This window comes from Pongo abelii, chromosome 9 (assembly GCF_028885655.2).
Source record: "Pongo abelii isolate AG06213 chromosome 9, NHGRI_mPonAbe1-v2.0_pri, whole genome shotgun sequence".
NCBI lineage: Eukaryota > Metazoa > Chordata > Mammalia > Primates > Hominidae > Pongo > Pongo abelii.
The window spans coordinates 133579256-133596323 of record NC_071994.2 but is presented as its reverse complement, the minus strand read 5'-3'; the positions used below and the strand labels follow the sequence as shown (position 1 = coordinate 133596323).

Sequence of the window (17068 nt, the reverse complement as noted above, 5' to 3'; positions counted from 1 at the left end):
CGGCCCGCACGCGCGCGGCGGCGGCTCCCTCCCAACCTCCCCCTCCCCTCCCCTCAGTCCCCTTCCCCTTCCCCACCCCGCCCCGCTGGGAACACGCGAGCCGTCGCCGCGCTCCCCAAACAACCGCCTGCCCTCGGCCAACCGTCCCCAACGGCCGCCCGCGCGCGGCTCCCGGGCCCCCTCGCTCCTCCCCTCTGGCCCCTCCGAGTGCTGGGGGTGCTTCCCTCCCCGCCTCCTCGCACTCCCACCTCGCGGGCACGCCGGTGGGCTGTGCCGCCATGCCCCAGCCACAGGCTGCTCACGGGCCTAGGCGCGGCGGCCCGAGATAGGGGCCCCTGAGCCTCCCGGGGGAGGAGAGAGGCAGCGAGCCGCGCGCTCCGCCCCCTCCCCCCGGGCCGCCGCCGCCGCCGCCTCGCCGCCCCAGCCTGGCGGGAGAAGGAGGAGGAGCAGCAGGCCTCCGGGCCCGGCGCCGCCGCCCGCAGGTAACGGGGAGGGGAGGGCGGGCTCCGGTCGCGCGGGGGACGGCCCCTGCACGCTGCCCGTGGCTGACACCGCGTGGCCCCCACCTGGCGCCGAAGGGAGCGGAGAGCCGGGTCTGTCACCCTAGTCCGCGCGGGGAGACACCCCATGGGATCCCCTCGGTGGCATTTAATCCTTCTGGGAGGAGACCGGCCTTGGGCCCCGCGGTCCCGGAGCAGTTACCCCGACCTTCCAGGGAGCTGCCCGTCCTTTGCACGCCCATTTGCCCAACACCCTAACCCGGAGCGGCCGGAGGTGTTGCCACCTCTCACCTGGTCGAACCCAGGAGGCTCAGACCTGTTTTTTTTCCTCCTCCTTTCCCCTTCTGCTTTTTCTCTGGTACAGGAAAGAAAAAGATGGCACTTCTTTAAAAAAAAAATATATATATATAGACACACACACACACACACACACACACACACAAACACCTCTTTTTCTTTCCTTCCTGAGGATCACTCTGCATCTAGTCGTTTTATTGCTGGCCTTATCAGAAAAAGGGGTTACCTCGAGAAATGACAGGTACGTTAGAACTGATTAAAAGGAAATTGCGTCCATGTGAGTTCTATGAATCCAAGCAGAATTTAGAATAAAACCCCGTAATTGTGTGCTTTTTTTGGAACTTGCAAAAATGAAGACAAAAACTTAATTTCTTTTTTAGCATGTAAGTAGATAATCTCTTGAAGTCAGGAAGAAATTCTCTATAACTTCCACTTATTTTCTTAATGTTTTATTTGGAGGTCGGCTAATACCGGAAGCAAGCTGCACGATTTTGATTTCCTTTTCTCTAGGTGTTCAGTTGGAATTCTTGGGTTTAAAAAATACTGTATATATCTTTATTTCCCCCATTACTTCACTTGGACTGTCAGTGGATTAATAATAATTTTACCTAATGTAGTTTCCCCGTATCATAGAATGTGAATATAATGAACGTAGTCCTGTAGTTTTGTATTTTAGGATTATTAGTAATGTACTGATTAATTATGAAAACCAGATTATTCATTTTGTGCAGTACTGCTTGGCATTTTTGCATTTGTAATTATTTAATTCTCAAAACAACCTAATGATGCAGATATTATTACTTGAATTTTATGGAAGTGACAAACTTAGTGATACGAAGAATTACAACTTGCCTTAGGGCACACAACTAGTAAGATAGTTTAGATGTCAACCCAAATATAATTCCGGTATAGATGTAATTTCTTGTACTTTCTACCGTACTTCGCAATAGAAGTACAATTTTATTAACTTTGTTATGAAAAATTTTAGTCGTATGGAGGTTCGTTCTATACAATTGTCATTGATTATTCATGCAATGAATAAAAATGCTAATCAGTGCAATGAATAACCAATTCAGTGATTAGCATTTTTGCCATATTGTTTCCTGTTTTTCTCTATATGTGTGTAATTATTTGAAAGTAAGCTGCAAACACTGTAATCCTCAAATGTTTCAGCGTGTGTTTCCTAAAAATAGGGACATTCTCCTACTAACCCCAGTATCGTTATTAATGCCTATCAAAATTAACAACTCCATCTTCAAAATTCCTCAGTTGTTCCAAAGTGTCTTTGAGGGTTCTGCCCCCAGTTGTAGTCAGTCAAGATTCATGCATTGATTGCATTTGGTGATTAAGTCTTTAGTCCCTTTTGTAAAATGAAGAGTATCCATCCCCTCTCCTTTTTGCAGGGGAAATTAAATAGGATGAATATTCCCTCCCTTCTTTTTTTCTGACACCTAATTGACCAAACCAGTTGTCTTGTAAAATATACCCACATTCTGGATTTGTGCCCTCCTAATGTCATTTCATTTATTCCTCTTTCTCCCTGAATTTCCTATTAACTGGAAGTTAGGTATAGAGGCAGGCTTAATTAGTTTAAAGTAAAACTTCCTTTGGCAAGAATATTTAATAGGTGATGCTGTGTACCTCCTATTGCATAATATAGGAGGCACATAATGTCAGATTCCCACACTATTAATGATGCTAAATGTAACCATTTGATTAAAGTCCTGACTACTGATCTGTTGTAAAGGTGTGGTTTGCCAGTTTGTGATTAATATGTAATCTTGGGGTAAAACTTGGACACTAAGCAAATACCCAGTTTCTGACAATCTTTTGCTTAGTGATTTTTAGCACCCATGATGACTTTTGCTTGAATCAGTTATTTTATTGGAGGTTCTCTCTAAGGAAGAGATTTCCTTCACTAAGTGCAGGTAAACTGTTGTTCTTCCCCAAAATGCAAATTAAATGTTAAATTTAATCTCTTTACTTTTCAATATTCATAGTAAAGAGCTGGAGAAATAGCCACCCCCAATGATGGCATATAAGATGTTTTTTGGGGCAGGGGTGAATGATACCACTTCAGACTCTCATGGGTTTTAATTTATTCCTTGTTTTATAACCAGTTACAGTCGTTTTTCTTTTTAATGACCAAATTGTCCCAGATTTGGTCAGTAGGAACCATTTCAAGCTGACTATTGTGTGTCTTGACACCCCTGCTCCCCATTAATCTTGGAGTGCTTTCTGACACAAGTTACTCCAAGGTTTATCTTATACTTTCTTTGCTCACCTCTGGAAAGGGCTGTTTTTCCAGGGAGTCTTGGTTCTTTTTAATGAGAAATCGTATGTAGAAACCAAGTTCTGGATGTTTGGCATATTCGTTGCTGCTGCAGTATCATTGTTTCTAGGTGCTTTGAGAGGAGAGAACTAAGAAAAAGTTTTTTGCTTGTTTAATCATGAGTTCAGAGTGATATTCCAATTCCTATTTAACAAGCAGACTTTTTCTTCCTTGACTCTGTATTTGTCTCTTGTCTTAAATGAAAATCTTGGTTTTTAATACAATTAATAAACTGGCCAAGCATGGTGGCTCATGCCTGTAATCCCAGGACGTTGAAAGGCCGAGGCGGAAGGATTGCTTGAGCCCAGGAGTTCAAGGCCAGCCTGGGCAACGTGATGAGACCCCATCTCTATAAAAAATTAAAAAATTAGCCAGGCATGGTGGTGTGTGCCTGTGTTCCCAGCTGCTCGGGAGGCTGAAGCAGGTGGATTGCTTGAGCCCAGGAGGTTGAGGCTGCAGTGAGCCATGTTCATGCCCCACTGCACTTCAGCCTGGATGACAGAGTGAGACCCTGTCTCAAAAAAAAATAATAAACTTATTTGCTTTCTCCCACTGTATATACAAAATCATTTTAAAATTATAGTGCTGGTATTACTAATACCAATAAGCTTCATAAAGTTTAAGCTTTCTTTGCATTTATTTTTGTATTTAGACTATATCGCATGAAGAATGTATAATGAGTACTGTGTTCAAAAGTCACTTGAAATACTTTTCTCTGGTTGTGCTACCAACTTGATATGGTTCATAGGTTTCAGTTTTTACTTAGGATTTTATTTTTGAATATGTAAAGTATATACATAGTGTAGAAGTCAAAATAATGTTTTAAAACTATACTTGGGTTAGCCGGGCATGGTGGCACATGCCTGTAGTCTCAGCTACTTGGGAAGCTGAGGCAGGAGAATTGCTTGAACCGGGGAGGCGGAGGTTGCAGTGAGCCGAGATTGCGCCATTGCACTGCAGCCTGGGTGACAAAGCGGGACTCCATCTCAAAAGCAAAACAAAACGAAAAAAACTATATTTGGATAAACCTTATTAAAATTAGTTTTTAAAGATGAAGTATTGTTTACCTTTACCATACTCCTTTTAATATCTACTACATTCTCATATCAAGCTCAGAAGAATTAGCAGTAGACAAATTATGTTATGTGAAGCCACATAGAAGTACTTTTAAATTTTAAAATTAGATTCTGCTTCCTCTGGCAAAGAGAAAGAACTAAGACTAATTTTTAGAAGTTAGCAGAGAAGTGGATTCCATGCTTTTTTTTTTTTTTTAAAGACGGGGGACTTACTGTGTTGCTCAGGCTGGAGTGCAGTGGCTATTCACAGATGCGATCCTACTACTGATAAGCACGGGAGTTTTGACCTGCTCTGTTTCTGACCTGGGCCACTTCTCTCCTCATTAGGCAACCTGGTGGTCCCTCACTCCCGAGAGGTCACCATGTTGATGTCCAATTTAGTGCAGACACCCAATCAGCATAGGATACTACAGCCCAGAACTTCTGGACTCAAGGGGTCTTCCTGCCTCAGCCTCTTGAGTAGCTGGGACTACAGGCACACACCACTGCACCTGGCTCTTTTTTTTAAAGAGTGATTTTTAAAACAGTGATAGATTTCTCACTATGTTGTCCAGGCTGATCTCTCAAACTCCTGAGCTCAAGTGATCCTGCTGCCATGGCCTCCCAAAGTGCTAAGATTACACGCGTAAGCCTGTAGCCATAGGCCTAGATACCATATTTTTAAATAAAAATTCCATAAAAATAGAACTGTAGCTTTTACTTAAATCATGACTTTAAAGAGGCAGGTAGTTGGTAGAGGTTTTATGACTCCATCTACTTTTTTAACTTTTTTTTTTTTTTTTTTTTTTTTTGAGATGCAGTCTCCCTCTGTTGCCCAGGGTGGAATGCAGTGGCTCGATCTCAGCTCACTGCAATCCACTTCTGCCCCCTGGGTTCAAGCGATTCTCCTGCCTCAGCCTCCCTAGTAGCTGGGATTACAGGCGTGTACCACCACGCCCAGCTAATTTTTGTATTGGTAGAGATGGGGTTTCACCATGTTGTCCAGGCTGGTCTCGAGCTCCTGACCTCAAGTGATTCACCTGCCTCGGCCTCCTTAAGTGTAATCCTGGCCTCCTAAAGTGCTGGAATTACAGACGTGAGCCACTGCACCCAGGCGACTCCATCTACAACAAAACTGGCATAAATATGCTGTGTACAGATAAAAAGGCATTTGGATGTGTGATCAGTGGAGATAATACATTTTGTTTGGGTTGGACCAAATTTGAAATAAATTCATAATTATGTGATCTCAAATGAAGTTTTAAGAGGGAGCAATGTTCATCTAAAGTAAGCAGAGCACAATTAGGCAGTTTATCAGCCTCCTGTCAACCAAGTGCTGAAAAGCAAAACTGTGCCTGTAGTGTGTTTTCCTGTGTTCATCTTCACTGTCATAGGTCACACTAGCTGGGGCTGGTGTTGCAGGCGGTAAAGGAATTTACCAAGGCAATTGTAGGTAAAGAAGGGCAGATTTATTAGAGAAAGTATGAAAGTAGGTTGGTTGCAAGGGTGCAACGGGCAGATCAGCAAGAGAGAAGCTGACTGCCAGGAGACAGTGGCTTGCTGGGGATGTTATAGGATGATGCTTCTGCTGTGTGCTGCAGAGAGTGCTATGTGCGGTACTGATAAGGCCAAGGTTACAGTGAGCTAACTTGCATTTTTCTGTTAGCCGAGAGTCTGGTGATAAGTTGAGTGCAGAAAGCTTGGGCTGTGTCTTGGACCATGAAGAAAGGCAGACTTATACTTTATCTGCTTTTTCTTTTTGCTGTACCCTTTTCCCACCCGCCTGACTCCTTTTCCCTTATTAGGACTCCACAATCACTGCTTTCAATAACAGAGTGAACATCTAGTTCCATTACGGAGTGGAGTGGGAAGATGGAGAATGCTTGCACATGAACCCATTCACCCTCATTCTGTCTTTAATCTCAGTAAAATACATACACTACCCAAGGTTCTTAGAACATATAAGGTGATGAAAAAGGATGCTACAAACAGTTGCATGGGTATGTGTAGCCATGTAGCAGCTAGAACCTGTTATGTAGGCTGAATGAACTAATACAGTGTTGATAATAATGCTAACATTTGTTATGCCCTTTCTGTATGCCAGCTGTGCTAAACATTTTATACATTATCTTATTTAAATCTCACATTAACACTTTGACATTGCTACTAGTATCTTATTTTGCAGTAAGGAAACTGATATCTAAAAGCATTAAATGACTTGCTTAGAGTGTCACAATAAGTGGCCCACCCAGGTTTCAAATTCAAGGCTGTTTAGAGTTAGCACTTAGCTACTTTGCTCCACCTCGCAACTAAATGTAACAAGTCATAAAAATTGAATATATTTTCAGTCACCACGAATAGGGAACTACATGACTGATGCTGTAACAACCTCAGAGATTGCAACGGGGATGTGTTCTGAGAAATGCGTCGTTAGGCGATTGTGTCATTGTATAAACATCATAAAGTGTACTTAGACAAAACTTGATGGTATGGCCTACTCTACATCTAGGTTATATGGTATAGCCTGTTGCTCCTAGGCCACGTATCTGTACAGCATGTTACTGTACTGAATGCTGTAGGCTTTTGTAATGCAGTGGAAAGTATATGTATATCTAAGCATATCTAAACCTAGAAAAGGTGCAGTAAAAATATGGTATTACAGAGTTGGGCATGGTGGCTCATGCCTGTAATCCCAGCACTTTGGGAGGCTGAGGCAGGTGGATCACCTAAGGTCAGGAGCTCGAGACCAGCCTGACCAATATAGTGATACCCTGTCTCTACTAAAAATACAAAAAGTAGCCAAGTGTGGTGGCATGCACCTGTAGTCGCAGCTACTTGGGAGGCTGAGACAGGAGAATTGCTTGAACCTGGGAGGCAGAGGTTGCAGTGAGCCCAGATTGCACCACTGCCCTCCAGCCTGGGTGACAGAACGAGACTCTTGTCTCAAAAAAAATAATAATATGGTATTATAATATGGGACTGTTGTGGTATTTGTGGGCTATCATTGAGGGACACATGCTGCGCATGATTGTATATCATTTTCCTTTCTAATAGGTGTGGGAGTTTCTGACCCCTTGCTTCAGAAACTGCATTTAGGTACTACTTTAAGAGGCATTTTAAAAGTAGAGTAAAAATCAAGATGGATTGATGGATGGATAGGTATGTGATAAAACAATTACAGTAGAATTTTTTTTTTTTTTTTTGGAAACAGAGTCTTGCTATGTTGCCCAGGCTGGAGTGCAGTGGCGCGATCTCAGCTCACTGCAAGCTTCATCCCCTGGGTTCACGCCATTCTCCTGCCTCAGCCTCTCAAGCAGCTGGGACTACAGGTGCCCGCCACCACGCCTGGCTAATTTTTTTGTATTTTTAGTAGAGACGGGGTTTCACCGTGTTAGCCAGGATGGTCTCGATCTCCTGACCTCGTGATCCGCCTGCCTCGGCCTCCCAAAGTGCTGGGATTACAGGCGTGAGGCACCGCGCCCGGGCTACAGTAGAATGTTAATGGTAGGCTCTAGGTATGGCTATTCAGGTATTCAACTATAAATTTTTTTTTTTTTTGCTTGTTCTTTGGTTTTTTTTTTTTTTTTTGAATTTTGATAGTTTTGGGGGTGCAGGCGGTTTTTGGCTATATGGATAAGTTCTTTAGTGGTGATTTCTGAGATTTTGGTGCACCCGTCACCTGAGCGGTGTACACTGTACCCAATGTGTAGTCTTTTATCCCTCACCCCACTTGCACCCTTCTCTCCAAGTCCCCAAAGTCCATTATATCCTTCATATGCTTTTGCGTCCTTGTAGCTTAGCTCCAGAGTGAGAACATACGATATTTGGTTTTCCATTCCTGAGTTACTTCACTTAGAATAATGGCCTACAACTCCATCCAAGCTGCTGCAAAAGCCACTATTTCATTACGTTTTCATGGTGTAAATATACTGTGTTTTCTTTATCTGCTCGTTGGTTGATGGGCGTTTAGGTTGGTTCCATATTTTTACAATTGTGAATTGTGCTGCTGTAAGTGTGTGTACATGTGTCTTTTTCACATAATGACTTCTTTTCTTTTGGGTAGATACCCAGTAGTGGGATTGCTGGATCAAATGGTAGTTCTACTTTTAGTTCTTTTTTTTTTGGAGGTGGAGTTTAGCTCTTGTTGCCCAGGTTGGAGTGCAATGGTGCAATCTCGGCTCACTGCAACCTCTGCCTCCTGGGTTCAAGCTGTTCTCCTGCCTCAGCCTCCCAAGTAGCTGGGATTACAGGCATGCACCACCACACCCAGCTAATTTTGTATTTTTAGGAGAGATGGGTTTTCTCCATGTTGGTCAGGCTGGTCTCGAACTCCCGACCTCAGGTGATCCGCCCACCTCAGCCTCCCAAAGTGCTGGGATTACAAGCGTGAGCCTTCGCACCCAGCCTACTTTTAGTTCTTAAAGGAATCTCCATACTGTTTTTCATAGTGGTTGTACTAGTTTACATTTCCACCAGCAGTGTAAAAGTGTTCCCTTTTCACCACAGTCATGCCAATATTTATTATTTTTAATTTTTTAGTTATAACCATTCTTACAGGAGTAAGGTAGTATCTAATTGTGGTTTTAATTTGCATTTCCCTGATAATTAGGGGTGTTAAACATTTTTTCATGTGTTTGTTGGCTGTTTTTATATCATTTGAGAATTGTCTATTTTTTTTAACTCACTTTTTGATAGGATTGGTGGTTTTTTGTTTGTTTTTGCTGGTTTGTTTGTATTCCTTGTAGATTCTGGATATTAGTCCTTTGTTGGATGCATACTTTGCAAAAATTTTCTACCACTTTGGGTTGTCTCTTTACTCTGCTGATTATTTCTTTTGCTATGTAGAAGCTTTTTAGTTTAATTGGGTCCCATTTATTTTTGTTGCATTTGCTTTTGGTTTTTTGGTCATGAATTCTTTGCCTAAGCTAATGTCTAGAAGAGTTTTTCTGATGTTATCTTCAAGAATTTTTATGGTTTCAGGCCTTAAGATTTAAGTCTTTGATCCACCTTGCGTTGATTTTTGTATAAGATGAAAGATGAAGATCCAGTTTCATTCTTCTACATGTGGCTTGCCAATTATCCCAGCACTGTTTGTTGAATAGGGTGTCCTTTCTCCACCTTATGTTTTTGTTTGCTTTGTCAAAGACCAGTTGGCTGTAAGTATTTGGCTTTATTTTGGGGTTCTCTGTTCTGTTCCATCAGTCTACATGCCTGTTTTTATACCAGTACCATGCTGTTTTGGTAACTATAGCCTTGTAGTGTAGTTTGAAGTCAGGTAATGTGATTCGTCCAGATTTGTTCTTTTTGCTTAGTCTTGCTTTGACTATGTGGGCTCTTTTTTGGTTCCATATGAATTTTAGAATTGTTTTTTCTAGTTCTATAGAATGATGATGGTATTTTGATGTGAATTGCATTAAATCTGTAGATTGCATTTGGCAGTAAGGTCATTGTCACCATATTGATTCTACCCATCCATGAGCATAGGATGTGTTTCCATTTGTTTGTGTCATCGATTATTTGTTTCAACAGTGTTTTGTAGTCTTCCTTGTAGAGATCTTTCACCACCTTGGTTAGGTATATTCCTAAGTATTTTAATTTTTCTTTGGCAGCTGTTGTAAAAGGGATTGCGTTCTTGATTTGATTCTTGGCTTGGTCATCATTGGTGTATAGCAGTGCTACTGATTTGTGTACATTAATTTTGTATCCTGAAACTTCACTGAATTCATTTATCAGATCTAGGAGCTTTTCAAATGAATCTTTAGGGTTTTCTAGGTATACGTTTGTATCATCAGCAAACAGCAACAGTTTGACTTCCTCCTTTGCAGCTTGGTATAAAATTCTTTAAATTTTGCTGTATCTAAAAGTTTTCAAAATAAAATTTTACTGACTAAAAATATATTCTTAGGACTATACTTTCAGGGATCATTTCTATAGTTTGTTACTAGAGAGTTTCTCTGAATATGTAGAGCACTGGAAAAGTCAATTTTTTTTAAAAAAAGAAAAAAATATATGTATATTCTTATTATAAAGCAGTATTGGCAGCTGTGTAAAAACCAGTAACATGCTGTATCCTCCATGTCTGTGTACAATGATCCTCTGAAAAATTTATTAACTCTTCCTAGTCTTTTATCACTGAAAATGGTCAAGCATTAAAGACTGTTGTAAAGAGGGTTCCCTCATTACTTAAGAGGCTTCTAATTAAGCTCCTTCCAATATGATTTTTTAATACTCTTATAAATATTTCATTTATCAAATTTCCGCCTGTGGTTTCCTGACATTTTGTAACCCCTATTGAATACACTCTATATAAGCGTTATGGGGTGTTTTTGCTTTTTAAGTGCTACCACATTCACAACTGTAACGGATAGTCCTTGGTACTTCAGAATAATTGTTTAAAATGTATCTCCTGTTAAGCTAAAAGTTACATTAGTTTTTCTTTGTTCTTAATATTAGAAATACTTCACCCCATTTTGAGCAATGAGCTAGAAATATTCCAAGCCATAGGATTTAAAATAGTGATTGTATGTGTGCCTTTAAAAATTAAAAAAATACATTAGATTTGTATTATACTTCTGCTTGAAGGCCACATTGAGTGTTAAATTAATTTTTTCACTAATATTATTAGTTACAATGTTGATATTGGCTGGCACATTTTTACATAACTTACCCTGGAGTAAATCACTGACTTGTATTATCATGTTATTTTACGTTGATAACTCTGTCTTGCAAGAGTGAAATGGGAGGCTGAAGCTTATTAATGAGAGAATAACATCCTTCTTTGTCTCCACATTGAATATTCTTCCCTTTTAATACTTTCCTTATATAGCTTTAAAAAAAAACTTAAAATTACAGATGTTTGATACCTGGCCTTTTTACAATTTTGATATTCTTTTACTTCAGGATATTGCTATCCTTCTACAGGTATTAAATGATACTTTTGGGGGGGTCTTTTTTGGGTTTTTTGTTTGTTTGTTTTGGTTTTTTTGAGATGGAGTTTCGCTCTTGTTGCCCAGGCTGGAGTGCAATGGCGCCATCTTGGCTCACCACAACCTCCGCCTCCCAGCTTCAAGCAATTCTCCTGCCTCAGCCTCCCGAGTAGCTGGGATTACAGGCATGCGCCATCACGCCCAGCTATATTTGTATTTTTAGTAGAGACGGGGTTTCTCCATGTTGGTCAGACTGGTCTCGAACTCCCAATCTCAGGTGATCCACCCACCTCGGCCTCCTAAAGTGCTGGGATTACACGTGTGAGCCACTGCGCCCGGCCTTGGTATGTATTTTTTAATGCTGAAGTGATTTGCTATTGATTTGGTTTTGATAGTTTTTTACGCACTCAGCATAACTACAAACATCTTGGCAACATGTAACTAAGACTGTGAGTCTCTGGAATCTAGTTTTTGTGGAACTACTACCCTCTAGCTTCTGAAACAACTTTAGATGATTCCTTTTAAAAATTATTTTCTTTTATTCAGATCTTAACCTGTTAGGTATCTGATCTTTGCCTATTCTTGGCAGGTAAGCATATCCAATAATGTATTTTATTAAATAATCGTGCTCTTTGATAAGAAAATAAAAAATAAGTTCTTCAGGGACTTAGATTTACTTATTTTGCTTTAATTTCACTTTTGTGTATGTGTGGATGTGTGTGATGGAGTTTTACTCTGGTCCCCCAGGCTGGAGCGCAATGGCGTGATCTTGGCTCCCTGCAACCTGCACTTTCCGGGTTCAAGAGATTCTCCTGCCTCAGCCTCCCGAGTAGCTGGGATTACAGGCGTGCACCACCACGCCCAGCAGGTTTTTGTATTTTTTAAGTAGAGACAGGGTTTCTCCATGTCAGGCAGGCTGATCTCGAACTCCTGACCTCAGGTGATCACCTGCCTCGACCTCCCAAAGTGTTGGGATTACAGGCGTGAGCTATCACGCCCGGCCCTCATTTCACTTTTTTACTGGTGGTGGTTACTGTAGTATGTGTTTCTTCTACTTACAGCTTTTTCTCCTGTTTACATTTTTCCTGGGTTTTACTTTTTCTTTGGCTCTTTGCTCTTCTTACTTTCTGCCTTGGACCTTCCCACTGCTCATTTCCTTTTTGTGGCTTTCCATTACTGAATCAGGACGGTTTCTTTTGTCTTTGGTGCGCTTCACATGCTGTGTAAAACTAATCCATTCTTCCAAGAGAATTATTTTTATTTACAGGAATCACTGCTTCTCTTTGTCTCTGGGTCCACTTGGTATTGCATTTTCCTTCTTTCTACTTTCTGCCACTAGTTTTACCTAGCTTCACTTTGAGAGGCAGTATAGCATAGTGTAAGGAGCACCAATTAGCATGCTAGCTGGGTTCAACTCTTGACTCTGTTACCTGTTGTGTGGCTAGTTCCTTAACTTGTCTATGCTGCCTTTTCCTCACTGGTAAATGAAGATACCTGGTGATAGCTATCACAAAAGTTTATGTGAAAATTAAGTTACATAATATGTAAAAGGTACTTAGAACAATACTTGGCACATATTGGGTACTATGTAAGTATTAACTATAAACTAATGATTATTATTACCTTTTTTTTTTTTTTCTTGAGACAGGGTCTCCCTCTGTCACCTAGGCTGGAGTGCAGTGGTGTGATCGTGGCTTATTATGGCCTCGATCTCCTGGGCTCACCGGGTTCAAGAGATCCTCCCACCTTAGCCTCCTGAGTAACTGGGACTACAGGTGCACTCCACCACTCCCATCTAATTTTTGTACTAGAGATGGGGTTTTGCCATGTTGCCTTGGCTGGTCTCAAACTCCTGGGCTCAAGCAGCCTGCCCAACTCAGCCTCTCACAGTGCTGAAATCACAGGCATGAGCCACTGCACCTTGCCTATTGTTACTACTTTTAATATAAAATGGTTCAAAGCAGTTGGATCTTCAGTGCCTCTTATCATACATCCTTCTATTTTTTTCTCCACATTTATTTATTTATTTGAGATGGAATCTGGCTCCATTGCCCAGGCTGGAGTGCAATGGCACAGTCTCTGCTCCCTGAAGCCTCTGCCTTGTGGGCTCAAGCCATCTTCCCACCTCAGCCTCCCAAGTAGCTGGGACCACAGATGCACACCACCACACTTAGCAGATTATATTTTTTTTTGTAGATACAGGGGGGTCTTACCATGTTGCCCAGGCTGGTCTTGAACTCTTAAGCTCACGTGATCTGCTTGCCTTGGCCTCCCAAAGTGGTGGGATTAAAGGCATGAGCCAGCATACAGGCCTCCATGTGTTATTTTTCGTGTTTCATTTTCTTAAAAATTCTACTTCATCATCTTTTCTCTCAGGAGTCTGCCTCTTATAACTTGAAAGAGGAGTAAAGCCAAAGCCAGACAAGAACTCTAGCTACTTCTCACCACGCCACCAATAAACTTAACTATAGCTGTACTCTTTCTTTCCTCTCCCCATCTCCCCAGCCTGGGCCTCCGCCTGTTTAAGGCTAATCCTTTCACTCATCCTCTGAATCCCATTTCCTTCTACCTATCTAGGGACCTTATACCATCTGTTATCACCCATTTCCTGTGTCTTTAACCTTTCCCTCTTTTCTGTGTCTTTTCCAACAAAAATCAAAACATTCTGTTTATATTTTACTTTAATAAAAAAAAAATCTGAGAGAGAAACAAGGGAAAAAAACATTTTCTAGCTTGTCCATTCTGTAAAAAATCAGTACCCTCGCCTGACCCCTTACTTCTGTCCAGCTAACCCTCTTGCTCTATTTTTAGAACCTAGCTACTTTATGATGAATTGTCTTTACTCACAGTTTTCACTTCCTCATGTCTGTATATTCTTTCTTTTTCTATGGCAATCTTGCTTCTAATTATTCTACTTTTTTCTTATATGCTATTATAAGGTCATCAATGATTCCTTTGTGGCTAAATCAATTAGACTTTGGTTTCTATCTTATTTGACCAGTCAGCAGCATTTGACACTGTCAATCACCACTCCTTGAAATACCTTGTACCCTTGGTTTCTGAAGTAACTCCTACTATGCTGGTTATTCTGTGTATCTATCTCTTTCACAGGTTTCCTTTCTGCTACCCCACCTTCACTTTTTTCCTCTTTTTTTTCTTAATTGGTCTAGTTAAAGGTTTATCAGTTTTGCTTATTTTTTTCAGAGAACCAAGTTTTGGCTTTAATTTTTCCTATGGCTTGTCTGCTTAATTTATGTCTGTGCTTTGTTTTGTCTATTTATTTTGGGTTTTCTTTGCTCTTTTTCTAGCTAAGGTAGACACATAGACCATTGATTTGTGTGTATGTGTGTGGTGAAATACATGTAACATAAAATTTGCCATCGTAACCATTTTTAAGGGTACAGTTCAGTGGCATTAAGTACATTCACATTATTATACAATCACCACCACCACCCATCTTTCAGAACTCTCTTCATCTTTCAGAAGTGTAACTCTGTGCTCGTTAAACAGTAACTCCCCATCCCTCTCTCCCCACATCCCCAGGCAAGCACCCTTCTACTTTTCTGTCTCTGAATTTGAGTGTCCTCTATGTACATCGTGTAATTGGAATCATATGGTATTTGTTGCTTAATTATTGGTTTATTTCACTTGCATAATGTCTGCAAGGTTTGTTTGTGTTGCAGCATATATCTGAATTTCCTTCCTTTTTAAGGCTGAATAATATTCCATTGTGTATTTATGCCACATCTCATTAATTCATTCATCTCTTGTGGACATTTGGGTTGCTTCTACCTTTTGGCTGTTGTGAATAATGCTGCTTTGAATATTAATGTACAAATACTGATGTGTCCTTGCTTTCACTTCTTTTGGGTATCTACCCAGAAGTGGAATTGCTGGATCATATGGTAATTTCTATTTTTTATTTTTTGAGGAGCCCCACTATACTGTTTTCTATAGTGGCTACACCATTTTACATTCCCACCAACCGTGCACAAGGATTTTAATTTCTCCACATCCTTGCCAAGACTTGTTATTTTGGTCTTTTTTACTATTACATTAGACATTCAAATGGGTATGGGGTGGTAAGTCATTGATATTTAGAGACCATCATTTTTTTTTTTTTTTTCCCCCCGAGACGAAGTCTTGCTCTGTCACGCAGGCTGGAGTGCAATGGCACGATCTCGGCTCACTGCAACCTCTGCCTCCTGGGTTCAAGTGATTCTCCTGCCCCAGCCTCCCAAGTAGCTGGGATTACAGATGCGTGCCACTATGCCCAGCTAAATTACAGTTAAAAATATATCCCAGTTTCCTTTGTTGATTCCTTATTTGACCAGCCCATGGGTTATTATTTAGAAGTGCATTGTTTAATTTCCAGATATTTAGGGCTTTCTTGATATTTTATTACTTATTTTTTTCTGTTTTGGTGAGAGAACATACTCTGTGCATTCATTCCTTTAAAATTTATTAAGATTTGTCTTATGGCCCAGCATATGATCTTTCCTGGTGAACATACAACTTTGCACTTGAATGTATATTCTGCACTATAAATGTCAATTTGGTGAAGATGATTGCCCTTTATGTCTTTTTTTAATGTTTTGAGGCAGGGTCTCACTCTGTCACCCAGGCTGGAGTGCAGTGGATCAATCTTGGCTCACTGTAACCTCCACCTCCCAGGGTTAATAAATCCTCTCACCTCTGCCTCCCAAGTAGCTGGCACTACAGGTGCATGCCACTATGTCTGGCTAATTTTTGTATTTTTTGTAGAGACGGGTTTCACCATGTTTCCCAAGCTGCAGATCTTTTATCTTTACTGATGGTTTTGTGTGTGTGTGTGTGTGTGTGTGTGTGTGTGTGTGTTTCAGTTCTATAATTGCAGAGAGGTGATATTAAAATCTTCAACTATTGCTGGGCGTGGTGGCTCACACCTGTAATCCCAGCACTTTGAGAGGCTGAGGCAAGTGGATAACCTGAGGTTAGGAGTTCGAGACCAGCCTGGCCAACATGGTGAAACTCCATCTCTACTAAAAATACAAAAAGTAGCCAGGCATGGTGGCACGTACCTGTAGTCCCAGCCACTTGGGAGACTGAGACAGGAGAATCGCTTGAACCCAGGAGTTGAAGGTTGCAGTGAGCCAAGATCATGCCACTGCACTCCAGCCTGGGCAACAGTGCGAGACTCAGTCTTTAAAAAAAAAAAAAAAAAACTTCAACTTTTGGCTGGGCGTGGTGGCTCACACCTGTAATCTCAGCACTTTGGGAAGCTAAGGTGGGTGGATTCATTGAGCCTCAGGAGTTTGAGACCAGCCTGGGCAACATGATGAAACCCTGTCTCTACAAAAAAATACAAAAATCATCTGGGTGAGGTGGTGCACGCCTGTAGTCCCAGCTATTCATGAAGCTAAGGTGGAAGGATTGCTTGAGTCTGGGAGGTCCAGGCTGTGTGTGTTGTGATTGTGCCTCTGCACTCTAATCTAGGCAACAGAGTAAGACCATATCTCAAAAAAAAAAAAATTGTCCATTATTATTGTGGAATTATCTTTCCCTTTAATTTTGTCAGTGTTTTGAAGCATACACATTTTTATTACTCACCTCTATCTTTGATAATACTTTGTTTTAAGTCTGCTTTATCTGATATTAAAGTAAACCAACTCCAGCTTTCTTGTACGTACTGTTTGCATGATATATGTTCTTCCATGTCTGTCTTTTTTTATTTAAAGTGTGTTTCTTATAAAAAACATATATTTGAGAATGCTTTTATCTCTTCTGACAATCTGTGCCTTTTAGTCAAAACATTTAGTTTATTAAAAAGCAACATGTATTAGTTTGCTAGGGTGCCATAACAAACTATGACGAAGTAGGTGGCTGTTAACAGAAATTTTTATCTCATAGTTGTGGAGGCTTGAAGTTCGAAATCAGGCATAGGTGGGGTTGGTTCCTCCTGAGGACCATGAGGGAAGC

The 17068-nt window shown here is 41.0% G+C and overlaps 1 protein-coding gene and 1 pseudogene across 10 annotated transcripts in view; both read left to right on the top strand.

Moving 5' to 3' along the window:
• Nucleotides 1-348: 348 nt before the first annotated feature.
• The window catches only part of ZBTB44 (zinc finger and BTB domain containing 44), a 90254-nt gene continuing 73534 nt past the window's right edge, over nucleotides 349-17068 (top strand). For all 10 annotated transcript variants that reach the window (XR_008511519.2, XM_054525449.1, XM_054525450.1 and 7 more), the window contains exon 1: nucleotides 349-482. The gene's annotated coding sequence lies outside the window, so the exon portion shown is untranslated. The remainder of the gene's footprint in view (nucleotides 483-17068) is intronic.
• On the top strand, nucleotides 10088-10164 carry LOC112135688 (small nucleolar RNA U3; annotated as a pseudogene).